The sequence below is a fragment of the Ictalurus punctatus genome, chromosome 5 (genome assembly GCF_001660625.3).
Source record: "Ictalurus punctatus breed USDA103 chromosome 5, Coco_2.0, whole genome shotgun sequence".
Classification (NCBI taxonomy): Eukaryota; Metazoa; Chordata; class Actinopteri; order Siluriformes; family Ictaluridae; genus Ictalurus; species Ictalurus punctatus.
Genome location: NC_030420.2, coordinates 12171510 through 12185195, shown reverse-complemented (window position 1 = coordinate 12185195; position 13686 = coordinate 12171510). Strand labels below are relative to the sequence as shown.

At 43.8% G+C, this 13686-nt stretch overlaps 1 protein-coding gene across 5 annotated transcripts in view; it reads left to right on the top strand.

Annotated features, from left to right (window-relative positions):
• Nucleotides 1-9664: 9664 nt before the first annotated feature.
• Nucleotides 9665-13686, top strand: part of ralgps1 (Ral GEF with PH domain and SH3 binding motif 1) — a 150774-nt gene continuing 146752 nt past the window's right edge. For 3 of the 5 annotated variants that reach the window (XM_047155523.1, XM_017467358.2, XM_047155520.1), the window contains exon 1: nucleotides 9737-10001. The gene's annotated coding sequence lies outside the window, so the exon portion shown is untranslated. The other 2 variants (XM_047155519.2, XM_047155521.2) reach the window with 2 other exon arrangements.

The following is a 13686-nucleotide window of genomic DNA, read 5'->3' as shown; positions in this document are numbered from 1 at the left end:
GTCCTTATATCAAAGCTGACTTGCTTCAGGTAGTTTATGAACACTGATATTAGTTATAAAGTCTTCCATTGCTTCTCTGCTTCCAACATGTCTCCACTGTGTAATATGCAAAAGCAATATCCTTTTTTTTTCTTCTTTTTTTTTTTCCTCTCTGCAGTTTGGCACTGCAGTCTGTTGCACGTTACAGAAGTATCATGTCTCAAAGTAAGTGCTGTCAGTGATATCAGGGAGACTAGGTGAGGAGGAGGATTATAATGATTATAACTAAGACTTGTGAACATTTGAATACATTGTGTGAAAATGGTTTCTTGGTTTACTACAGTTCATAGGCCATGTATCAGCTGAAGGCTGTGAGTTTCTGAGCCTCATGCATTTTTTGTCTGTGTATTTGTACTACACCTATCTGCCACTTCACTGCAGCTAGTTCAATGCTGTATCTGTATCAAATATGAACGGCGTCCCGGGAGGGATATGCTGCTTCCCTGAGAACCACAAAGATCTCTTTCATGTCCTCATGTACTTGAGCTTGAACACACCGTACTGAAAGTAATAAGTATGTCTTTTGATGGATATCTGCTATCGAGCAGTCCCTGGAATTCTGTTTGCTTCCAGTTCTCATGTATTCTGTGATATGGCAAAAAAAAAAAAACAACTCAGGGTTTATTAGTATTCAGCTATGGCCACTTTGGACATACAATGCATTTTGTATGTTCAAACTAATCATGCACTTTTACTTCAGGTTGAGGAAGCATGTCCTCAGTCAATGGTTCCCAAAAAAAAAAAAAAACAGTCTGCCTCATGGGTGTCTATAAGACACCCACCTTTTTTCCATTTTTACTTTCTGTATCCATAGGATGAGCGCAGGGCTTTAGGGTCAAGGAAACGCTGGAGATCATTGGGCTTTTTCCATGGAAGTATCGCTCTGTAATCCACTATATTAATAACCTCACAAACCCTACTGTGAACCTCAGATATTCTACTGTTTTATACAATTATGAAGTACATTAAAGCTAGCTGGTGCCAATGCTGTAAAAGTTAACTCGCCATTTCTCAATTTTTTTCATAGCATGAAATAATATATTTATTCAAATTATATATTTTGCTCATAATCATTCTGTGCTGCTTTTTTTTGTTTTACAGTGCTTGTAAATTGCTTTTTTATGATCTGTAAATGACAATAAATGCACAAAATGCAAAATGCATTTGTTCATAAAATAAAGATGCTGATTTAGCAAATGTGTTTTGTGTGATTTTGTGTGTGTGTGTGTGTGTGTGTGTGTGTGTGTGTGTGTGATAATAAATAAAAGCAGATGTTGTCTGTAATGCCAGACTTTAGACCTGATAGATGGGTGGATAAAGTAAGTATAACTCATCTTTATGTAATGGTGGTGTCCGGTTTGTGTACACCACTGTCCTCATTCCCCCACCTGATGTCGCTATTTTCACTTAAACAACAGGCCAAATGCTGCCTCTCTGTTTGGTTATATGCATTGTCTGTACCTGAATTTGATATTGAGACTTGATTTTGGCGACGGAGAGGCTAAATCCGGGTATTTTAAAAGTTCATATAATGCCTTTCTGCAGAATGAGATCTCATGAGTTACTACTAATTAATGTAGTTACATGGATATAGTGTTTAAATGTATGAGAGTATAACGAATATTCATTAATCAACGTATTTGTTCTCATGGTGTCACAATTCGAGGTTGAGCCAGAAGCAGGTGCAGATAATGACATTTATTGAAGGAAACGTACTAAGAAACGAATACACTATGACAACTGGGAAACACACTGTGGCAAGAAACAAACACAGACATAAACAACATGAATCTAAGACTACTTGGCAGAATACTGTGGCAAAACTAAACATAAACTAACAAGATCAAGAAACATGGAACACAGGGGTTAAGACAACAAAAGACAAGCTAATGGTGCCGACAAGGACTATATATACACGAGTGCTCATTAACCAAAACATGAATCAGGTGCAGGTGGTCATGTGACAACTAGAGCAGTGCAGTGGCTGATGGGAAGTGGAGTCCAGAGTTTCCCGATACGTGACAGAACCCTCCCCCAAGGGCGCTACTCCCGGAGCGCCCAAAATTATACGTCCTCCCTCTGGTGGTCCTGGCCCCCTGGAGAAAATGTCCCCTGCAAAACCAGGAGGCCGGGCGGCTTCTACAATGGCACAGGGAGGCTGAGATATTTCCTCTGCAGAGCATGAAAGCGGGGCGACGTCCTCGGCAGAGCATGAAAACGGAGCGACGTCCCCAGCTGAACTGGAAGGCCGAGCGACATCCTCAACTGAACAGGCGGGCCGAGCGACGACCTCAGCTGAACAGGCGGGCTGAGCGACGACCTCAGCTGAACAGGCGGGCTGAGCGACGACCTCAGCTGAACAGGCGGGCTGAGCGACGACCTCAGCTGAACGGGGAGTCTGAGCGATGACCTCAGCTGAACAGGAAAGCGGGGCGATGTCCTCGGCAGAGCATGAAAGTGGGGCGACGTCCTCCACGGGACAGGAGAGGGGAGCGAGGTTCTCCGCGAGGCCCGGGAGAGGAGCGATGTCCTCCGTGGAGCAGGAAGGGGGAGCGATGTCCTCCGTGGAGCAGGAAGGGTGAACGATGTCCTCCGTGGAGCAGGAAGGGGGAACGATGTCCTCCGTGGAGCAGGAAGGGGGAACGATGTCCTCCGTGGAGCAGGAAGGGCGAACGATGTCCTCCGTGGAGCAGGAAGGGCGAACGATGTCCTCCGTGGAGCAGGAAGGGCGAACGATGTCCTCCGTGGAGCAGGAAGGGCGAACGATGTCCTCCGTGGAGCAGGAAGGGCGAACGATGTCCTCCGTGGAGCAGGAAGGGCGAACGATGTCCTCCGTGGAGCAGGAAGGGCGAACGATGTCCTCCGTGGAGCAGGAAGGGCGAACGATGTCCTCCGTGGAGCAGGAAGGGCGAACGATGTCCTCCGTGGAGCAGGAAGGGGGAGCGACACACTGAGAGAAGCGAAGAAAAGGAGCGACGTCTTTAGCGGAACATGGAGGCAGAGCGACGTCCTCGGCGGAGCAGGAAGGCAGAGCGACGTCCTCGGCCGAGCAGGAAGGCAGAGCGACGTCCTCGGCCGAGCAGGAAGGCAGAGCGACGTCCTCGGCCGAGCAGGAAGGCAGAGCGACGTCCTCGGCCGAGCAGGAAGGCAGAGCGACGTCCTCGGCCGAGCAGGAAGGCAGAGCGACGTCCTCGGCCGAGCAGGAAGGCAGAGCGACGTCCTCGGCCGAGCAGGAAGGCAGAGCGACGTCCTCGGCCGAGCAGGAAGGCAGAGCGACGTCCTCGGCCGAGCAGGAAGGCAGAGCGACGTCCTCGGCCGAGCAGGAAGGCAGAGCGACGTCCTCGGCCGAGCAGGAAGGCAGAGCGACGTCCTCGGCCGAGCAGGAAGGCAGAGCGACGTCCTCGGCCGAGCAGGAAGGCAGAGCGACGTCCTCGGCCGAGCAGGAAGGCAGAGCGACGTCCTCGGCCGAGCAGGAAGGCAGAGCGACGTCCTCGGCCGAGCAGGAAGGCAGAGCGACGTCCTCGGCCGAGCAGGAAGGCAGAGCGACGTCCTCGGCCGAGCAGGAAGGCAGAGCGACGTCCTCGGCCGAGCAGGAAGGCAGAGCGACGTCCTCGGCCGAGCAGGAAGGCAGAGCGACGTCCTCGGCCGAGCAGGAAGGCAGAGCGACGTCCTCGGCCGAGCAGGAAGGCAGAGCGACGTCCTCGGCCGAGCAGGAAGGCAGAGCGACGTCCTCGGCCGAGCAGGAAGGCAGAGCGACGTCCTCGGCCGAGCAGGAAGGCAGAGCGACGTCCTCGGCCGAGCAGGAAGGCAGAGCGACGTCCTCGGCCGAGCAGGAAGGCAGAGCGACGTCCTCGGCCGAGCAGGAAGGCAGAGCGACGTCCTCGGCCGAGCAGGAAGGAAGAGCGACAACCTCGGCCGAGCAGGGAAGCAGAGCACTGTACTCGGCGGAGCAGGGATGCAGGGCGACGTCCTCGTCGGAACATGAAAGCGGAGCGACGTCCCCAGCTGAACTGGAAGGCAGAGCGAAGTCCCCTGTAAGGCCAGGGAGAGGAGCGTGGGTCTCCGTGCGGCCAGGGAGAGGAGCGTGGGTCTCCGTGCGGCCAGGGAGAGGAGCGTGGGTCTCCGTGCGGCCAGGGAGAGGAGCGTGGGTCTCCGTGCGGCCAGGGAGAGGAGCGTGGGTCTCCGTGCGGCCAGGGAGAGGAGCGTGGGTCTCCGTGCGGCCAGGGAGAGGAGCGTGGGTCTCCTCGAAGCAGAAGAGGGGAACGCTATCTGCCATGGAGCAGGGAGGCTGAGCGACGTCCACAGCTGAACAGGGAGGCTGAGCGACGATCTCAGCTGAACAAGCGGGCTGAGCGACGACCTCAGCTGAACAGGCGGGCTGAGCGACGTACTCAGCAGAGTGGGCAGGCTGAACGAGAGCCATAATAGGGGAGGGAGGGTGGGAGATGGTATTAGCCCCGACCACAAACTCCCCCTTGTACCTGGACTCCTCCTCCTGTTGGCGTGGCATGGCGTAGTCCTTCATGAACATAGGCGGTAAGTTGAAGCCCAGGTAATTCCTGGCGACCTGCTGCTTTCGTAGCGCAGCTTGGTAATTTTCCGACTGTTGGCGTAACTTGGCAAAGTACTCCACTAACATTGGTGGCATCCTGACGCCCCAGTTATCCATCCTGGCGATCTGCTGCTTCTGATTGTAGGTCTTTCGTTCTGTCACAATTCGAGGTTGAGCCAGAAGCAGGTGCAGATAATGACATTTATTGAAGGAAATGTACTAAGAAACGAATACACTATGACAACTGGGAAACACACTGTGGCAAGAAACAAACACTGAGACATAAACAACATGAATCTAAGACTACTTGGCAGAATACTGTGGCAAAAGTAAACATAAACTAACAAGCTCAAGAAACATGGAACACAGGGGTCTAAGACAACGAAAGACAAGCTAATGGTGCCGGCAAGGACTATATATACACATGAGTGCTCATTAACCAAAACATGAATCAGGTGCAGGTGGTCATGTGACAACTAGAGCAGTGCAGTGGCTGATGGGAAGTGGAGTCCAGAGTTTCCCGATACGTGACACATGGTTAAGTATCAGTGGCAGCTGGTCAAGTATTTAAACATACTATTTGCCTTTTAGTCATGTTAGCATTTATTAAAAAGTCAAAAAATCTCAATTGTATTTTGTTCATATCTGTGTGCAGGGCGCTAGCCAAATGTGTGTGTATGTAGGTCCTTAAAGGGTCACGAAACCTACCTCTTTCAGCTTAAGTCTACCTCTCAATGTTTTTGAAAAATGCAGCTTGAATGGGCATGGATGGCTATGCGAAGAAGGGAGGGGGAGGGACATGGCAGGGAAAGGCGGGGGGTGGGGGCGAGCCTTCAGAACACTCACAGTAAAGATGGCAAGTGAAAAGGTTTGCAGATGGGACAGTGGACTTCTCTCCTCCGGAATCCCCAGGCCTAAATGGCGACACGATATGTAGCATTGCAGATCTTCTGCCCTATCTATTTCAACCATTAGCCCCTGGCCTGACTATAGAGGAAAAGATCAAATAAAACCGGAGGCAGCGCGAATGGGAGGAGTGTCAGAATGGTTGCTAGCTAATAAGCTAGAGCTTTTCATAAATAAAAAGGCAAAGGATCTTCCCTTCAACGCAGACTCTCGTTGCATAGTTTTGCACGCGACGGCCTGCGGAGCTTTAAGCAGTTTAATTAGCTCAAAAGGCAAGTTAAACTGTCATGGTTAAAATTAGACACATACCTAATTTGAAGGGATAGAAAAGTCCTTGGGACTGAGTACCGCATCGTTGTGTAGCCGCAAACTGCTTTCATGAGCAAGTTTGAAGTCCACCTTCCTCCAATTCTTGTAGCTCCCCCAAGGAAAAATGCTTGCTACACACAGTTTCTATGCATCAGTAGTTGATGGCCAACCAACCGGCCCCAGCCAGAGTTTAGGCCTGGTAGCATCGTTGGGAAAGCTATGCAACACACTCTCTTACACCACTGAAATAAATACTTGCGACCCATTTGAACACCTCTCTCATCTAAGTCTGTTGTAGGAAGGCACCAGGAAAGCACCAAGTGTTGTCGTGAATAATATAGAGACATCTTCTCATAAGAACACGCAGGCTCATGAATAATTATGAGACCCCGACAGGTCATCGAAGTATTATAGTACATTGCCACATCACTGCCAGTGACAACTCCAACCCAAAGACTCGAGGAGAACTAATAATTGCTGTTTCCAGTACAGAACCTATGGGTTTGCAGCGCCTGCACGGTCAAAACAAAATGAATGAATCACTCTCGTTGTTCCCGAGTCACAGTAAAGATTCGTTCAAAATGAACAAATCGTTTATGAACGACACATCACTACAAGACTTAAAACATCTTTCTGAAAAATGCAAATGGCACGAAAGAAATCACAGCCATCCCAGATAGCAAGCACATTGGGGCCGATTCCGGTAGAAATGCGCCACTGTCGGCTCAATGCTGGTATCGGTGAAAAGGTAAATCCCCAGAGCCCTGCCAACTGCTCACACCACTTCTGGCTGACAGACGGTTTTTGCTATGTGGGCCAATCTCAGCTGAAAGCAGATGTAGTTGCGGCAGGTCCGTACTCTGTGTAGCTGTGTGTATCTACTTTCGGCCCTAGTTCGTTAAGTCACAGCTGGACCACAGCTAGAATTAAGGAGCTCAACCGCCTGAGAAAAAACTTTTGACGGTTAAATCAATTAGGATCCTCGAGGCTGCAGTCATTCTTCGTTTTCAAGAGGAATGATTTCAGCTAAAGAAGGTGAGTAATTTAATTGATTAATTTCAGTCTACAATATTGTTTGATGTTTAATATCAGGAAGAAAATGTTTTTAATTTCTTTATTATGGTATGTGTAATGGCGACGTGACCATAACATCAGATGGTGTACTAGCAGCTAGCTAGCCGGCTAGCTAATTTAGCTAACCTTAAGGATTTGTATGAGTTAGGAGGACGTGACAAATTGCCCAAATTGTGTATTCATTCATGCAGTAGATTCTGGTGTTTTTTTTTTTTTATTTTAATTTTATGTTTTTAATTATTTGAATAGCTACCTCAGGGTAGCTAACACGCTAATCCTCGGACAGAAATGATGAAACGGGGGCCTTGATCTCTCAGTTTTTCTTCACAATAACAGCAGTCGGGAGATGCAGAGCGCTTAGCATCGTCGTGACTAATGATGATTCTCACAGCGCGACACTTTTATAAAGTTTTTTTTATTGCTCTACAACTAAGGCACAAACTTTGTTTATTCCTTCCCTTTCCCCTTTTATTACTTTTTTATTTTACTTTTTGTTCCCATTGTCTTTTTTTCTGAATGTTTGGTTAGAACTTTCTGGAACATGGAGCTAATGCTAATTTAATATGTTCTGTCAGAAAACCAACACAGTTTGCAGCATGCTGTGGTCCCATTATTAGATCATATTGTCCACTTGGCATGATAACAGACCTGTTGTTCAGCTCAACACTGTATTTCTTATGGCGTTTGTGCAATTCTTAGCCTTAGTCTACCAATATACAGTTTTTTTTTTTTTTTTGGTCTCATTGAGTGATCCTGAAGGGATTGAATAATGTTTAAATGCAACTGTATTTTACAGATGGCTATAAAGAGGGCAGGAGGAAAGCCAAAGAGGGCAGGACCTGGTCAGACCTCCAGTCAGACGTGGAAGTGTCTGGACAAAGACCACCAAGGTGTAAATCATACGGATATTTGTTCAGCACATCACTATTACAATTGCTTGATGCTTTGAGGCCGTTTACATACGCTTGATTCTTAATACTGTGTGTTGTTACCTGGATGATCCACGACTGTGTTTATGTTTTGTGATAGTTGTTCATGAGTCTCTTGTTTGTCCTGAGCAGTTAAACTGCCCATTGTTCTTCAGAAAAATCCTCCAGGTCATGCACTACCCTCCAGGTAACGACACACAGTATTAAGAATCAAGGGTGTGTAAACTTTTGAACTGGGTAATTTTTATAAATTCAGCTATTGTCTTGTGGACTATATGTAAACATCTGTTATGTGAAATATTCAGGACAGCACTAAATAAACAACAACATGGGATTTTTATGATCCTTCTTATTTTGTTAAAAGTATTAAGATTTTTCAGATTCCGCAAGGGGAATGTAAACTTCCGACCGCAACTGTATGTTCTCTGTATGTCTTTTCTTTAAAAAACGTAAATATATTTGTTTGACTTATTTTGTTATTTGTTAATAAATATTCCTATTATATGAATTCACATTGCTCATATTATGTTTTTTAATTGTTTATAAAAGTCCTTGATGTTTTTAAGTGGTTGAATTTATTTGTGTGCGTGTGTTGGTAGCTGTGTGTGTGTGTGAGAGAGAGAGAGAGAGATATTTTTTTTTGTCTTTAAATATACTGTAAATATATTGTTGTTTTTAAAAGTGTGTTGTTAATAAATGTTCAGATTGTAGTGTATTTGTTAATGTTTAATAAAAGCCCTTAATCTTATTAAATGGTTGAATTTGTATTTTCCAACAAAAATGAAGTACGTTTAGTAGTTTCTGGGCCACATCTGGCCCAGGGACCAAGCCAACTCTCAGCCAGATCTGTCTTACAGACTGTCTCTGGGCCAGACCCGGGCCACATAAAACAATATAAGTCACTTTACAGTGTCTGGGCCGGAGGAAATTGTATGTGTCGGTTTGCAGTGTGTGGGCCAGTTTTGGGCCGAGGACCCAGGCGTATACTGGGCCAGAACTAAAGCAAGTATGTGGCGCACAAGTGGGCCAGACAAATTTTGCTATCTGGGATCGTAACAATGCTATGAGGCTACAGTTTTTGAAAAGCTTAGCATTGCTGAGCAGCTAGATGAAGGCTACAGGATTGGCATCAGATGGCAAGGGCAAAATTAGTATTGCTACTGGCCATTGTTTAGGCAACATTACAGTGTTTTTTTTTTTGTTTTTTGAGTGATTACCTTGATTACTTTATAGATAGATAAGTTATTGGTCCTCAAAGAGGAAATTTGTTTCCACCATGGGCGCGTAGAAAAACAAAAAACATAACATCATACATATAAACTATCATAAACAAACACAGGCATAGAGGGGAGAAGGGGACAAAAAGAAAAACATCATATTACAAAAACATTTATTACTGATAATAAACCCACATTAAACTAAAATTCACTGATTCGTGGTAACGTATTGCATGCTTTAACAGTTGAATTTTCCATTTTTATCAAAGCAGTGGTGATACATTGTTATATCACCTGTTAAATGGCTATTTAACAATCGCATTTTATTCGCAATACCGCATTACTAACGGTGTTATTTTAAATTCATGGATTAAACGTATGAATTTAATCGTGTGAAATATACAGGGGATTACATTCCTAGTGAACCATCAAGGAAATGATTTAAAATGACTTTAGATTCGCTCTCTTTAAATGCCCCAGCTGGTAATCTCAGCTAGGAAGAAGTTTGGTTTGTCGTCTGCTGCCGCGTATGAACTCGAAAAACAGACGCACCTACGCAACACAATGCTGACCTAATTCACGATTGGTTGCTTTACATGGGGCGGGGCTTAATAGCAAAATACTAAAACGTGATTCGTCCTTGTTGCTTTCTATCAGAAACTTGATCGTACCTGGCACTAACCGAGGTCCATGGCCAGCTATTGGTAAGTGGTTCTATCCGCCATCCGGTAGTAATGTGGCCAGTAACGATACAATTACATACGTGCTGCGTCATAACGCATGTCTGTACGAGGTTCCTTAGGAATAATAATCTAAAAGCACAAATTAAACGTTGAATCAGAACAGTGCCATTTCTTTCTACTAGCCACATCGACACTGGGATTAGAGCAGGCGCGGCGCTGATATACGGCAGTATACATTCATGAAACGTGCTTAATCTGTGGACTCTGGCTAAAGACACGTTACCTTCAACGGGTGAGTTGGAAATTATTTTTTTAAAAAAAGAAAGAAAAGAATTACGCACATTTGACACATTAAAACACACGGTAACGACAGGGCTTGCGCATGAGACAGAAAGAAGAAGGTGCCATTTGCACGCTTGTCAATATCGCGCCTGCGCCATTGCTTTGAAAACATCATTCAGTACGAGATGCTATTCATTATGTCAGTACTCGGATAAAAGGCTAATATTTTGAGCGAAAAACACGCTTCGTTATCAAAGAATCGTTTTTCTGTTTGTATTAGAGACAGGGTGTCTATTCACGCGAATTCTTTAGGCTACCCGGTTTGTTTTGATTGTACTTACTTCACGTTAGCGGCTGTGTACTATAAATCAAAATGACAATAGCATTTGGAAATCTGTGTTGTCAGCAGTGCAGCATATGTAGCGCTGTGAAAATCACCCGCCTACATGTTAATGGTACTATAATATACCTAAGAACCGGACAACGAAGTCTTGTGTTTATTGTTTTTGTTTCCTGTTTATAAACAAAGGCAACTGTTTCATTGTAAAATAGGAAACCTGTATTGCTAACGCTGTCGCATCAAGACTCAGGAAAGTACCTGCCTTTTACGTGTGACTTCCACTTTCACATTAGTACATACTGACACGCGGGTGCACTTAAAGGGAGTAACAACAGTACTAAACTGTACCTTTGCTTGTGGCTGGGATGGTACCCTCAAAAGTACACCTTTTGTACCTTTTTAGCATGTATATTTTACCTGGAATGAGTCATATAGTATATCATTATATGCTTGCTCTGAAACGAGGGTGTCATTTTAGGTAAACTCATGTTTTTGGTCACCGTGTCAAGTGGGCTGGACCAAAACATCGGTTTAGTAGACAAATGTCCATCGAAATGTGTTGCTGTAACTGCCTTTATCTGAAAGGTACATTCTGAATGCACACACACGCACAAAATAAATGAAATGTAGATAACAGATGAAAGACTTTTTTTTTTTTTTTTCCAGGTCATTCCACATTTTAAGTCTTACAACTTGGAACTCTATATAAATAAGTCTAGCTCAGTGTAAGAATCAATATTGTTTGCAAACTAATTAATTAATAAAAGAAAGATAGTAAGATTTGCTCTGAACCCCCTACAAGAGTTTGTTTGGAAAGAGACATGGTTGCAGGGTCAAATATTTAGTTTGCTAATCAAGAATTACATATTAGCACAGTTTATGGGCTTTTTGCTCTGTTGTTTGTATCCTAGTGGAATAACATAGACTAGCTAATTTTCTAAACTTTCAATTCAATTAAGGCCCACAAAATGATACTTATTTATTTAGAGCATAGATTAAAATTTTTGGGGAACCATACTAGAATGTTTAACGGGCCGGATCCCATGTTTCCAAGTGAAAGATGTATATTAATGATACTAAAGATATACCATAGTCTGTACAGGATTTCACGGAGTCTTTTTGTTTATGTATTTTTGTGTGATTGTTGTGGCAAAAAATGCTTGAATTTGCTGCAGTTTTTTTTGTGTGTGCGCAAAATTGCAGTTGTTTTGCATGGTCTTTGGCATTGACGTTTGTTGGTAAATGAGCCTTTTTTTAAAAAATATAAGCTTCACTCATATTTGTTGCACGTGTATCAAAGAGGGCTTTGTCTGAATGTGCATTGTGATGTCACATGATGTGTCTTGGCCCAACTCTGCAGTAGCATTAAAAAACTACAAGCTCCTCCAAATATTGCAGCGTTTGCTTGATTTCTGCATTAATTTCCATGATCGCAAAATCCTGGAAGGACTGATTTGGTTGTGCCACCCCAGCAACAAGGAAGGGTATAGCTTAGTATGCCCCCCGCCCCCCAAGTACGTGTAATGTACAAGGGCAGCAACATCTAAATCAGCAATGCTCAAATACATGTGCTCTTACATAACCATATGTGATGGGGATAGGTCATTGTCATACATTTAAAGAAAAACTAACTCTCATTAACGTTGATGTAAAATGTATGTTATAGGGCCAAAATGTAAATACTGAATGTTAAATCATCAGCTAGGGACATTGTCAGTATGTTGTGATCATGATTTGCAAGCACTGATTTTTGTAGACTCTAGAAGCATATTTTGAATGCATACACAGTACTTAACAGCAGTCTGGCTCACATTCTTAAAGGGAAAGTTCACCCAAAAATGAAAACTCTGTCATCAGTTACTCACCCTCATGTTGTTCCAAACCCATAAGTCCATTGCAGTCTTTATGTGGATGACATTGGTATTTGCTACAGAGGCAAATTCATCAATAACATTGAACAGAAAATCCAATGACAGTTAACAGAATGCAGTCCTGGTCAGTACCAAATGATTTTAAATTTTCAAAGACCAAAACTGTTTGTATGCATTTTTGCCAGCTACGCTCTCTCCATCTTGAGCCAGGGATATCCATGGATGATGAACACATCTGAGTGGTTAAGGAAAACAAATTTCTTGGAATAACTCTTGACAGTAAACTGAGTTTTATCCCTCACATAAAGATTTTAAAATATAAATGTCTTGAAGTTTCAGCTAAAACAAAATGGAGTGCAGAAAGTTCAGTTCTTTTAAAACTCTACAGAACGCTAATTCGATCATGCCTGGATTATGGATGTATAGTGTATGGATCTCCTAGGAAATTATACATCCGACCCTTGGACACGGTGCATCATCAAGGCATACGACTGGCATTATAGGCCTTTAGAATGTCACCAACTCAAAGTTTGTATGTAGAAGCAAATTAACTTTCTCTGTCGAACAGATGCCTCAAACTAGCCCTACACTATACACCAAAGCTGAAGACCAACAAAGAAAACCCAGCTTACCATCCTGTTTTCCCAACTCCTTCTTCAAGCCTATATGAACAAAAACCAAGACATATCCGACCTTGTGGACTACAGCTCAAACCACATTTTACAAAATCTCAAAAGTAGATCTGAGCATACTGGAACAGATACATTTCTGTATAATCCCCCCATGGAACTTTAAAAAAAAAAAAAAAAAAAAAAAAAAAAAAAAATTAGATCTAACAAAACTGAAACCCACTCAAATAACTTTCAACAATAACAACTCTACATTAGAGAAATATCCATCATATACCAATGTGTATATATAGATGAACCACCAAAAAAAAAAGGAATACCCATCCCCAACCACAGCTCAATATTTAAAGCAGAGGCAAACGCTATCGTTTTAGCACTGGACTTCATAAAGACTATGCAACAGAAAAACTTTCTGATAATTTCAGATTCAAAATCATGTCTTCAAGCACTGTCATCCCTAAAAAATTATCACCCAAATCTTGTAAAGATTCTTTGCAAATTGCTGGATCTGGAGGCCCACAATTTTAATATCTACTTCTGCTGGGTGCCTGGACAATGTAGAATCCCAGGAAATTAAAGAAGCGGATTTCAAAGACTGTCCAGTACTTCCCACTGACCTAAAATCCCATAATAAATTTGTATATTAACGACAAATGGCAAACTGAGTGGGACCAATGCACCATGAACAAACTCTATGAAATCAGCCCTATTGTTGGCAAAAGAAACATTTCTCTGTTTTCAAATCACTGGGACCAGATTGTCTACACCCTCTGTCGAATAAGTCACTCCAGGATGACACAAGTTTTTTAATATTAGGAGAAGACTCCCCAACATGTACCTTCTTCCAGAGTCCAT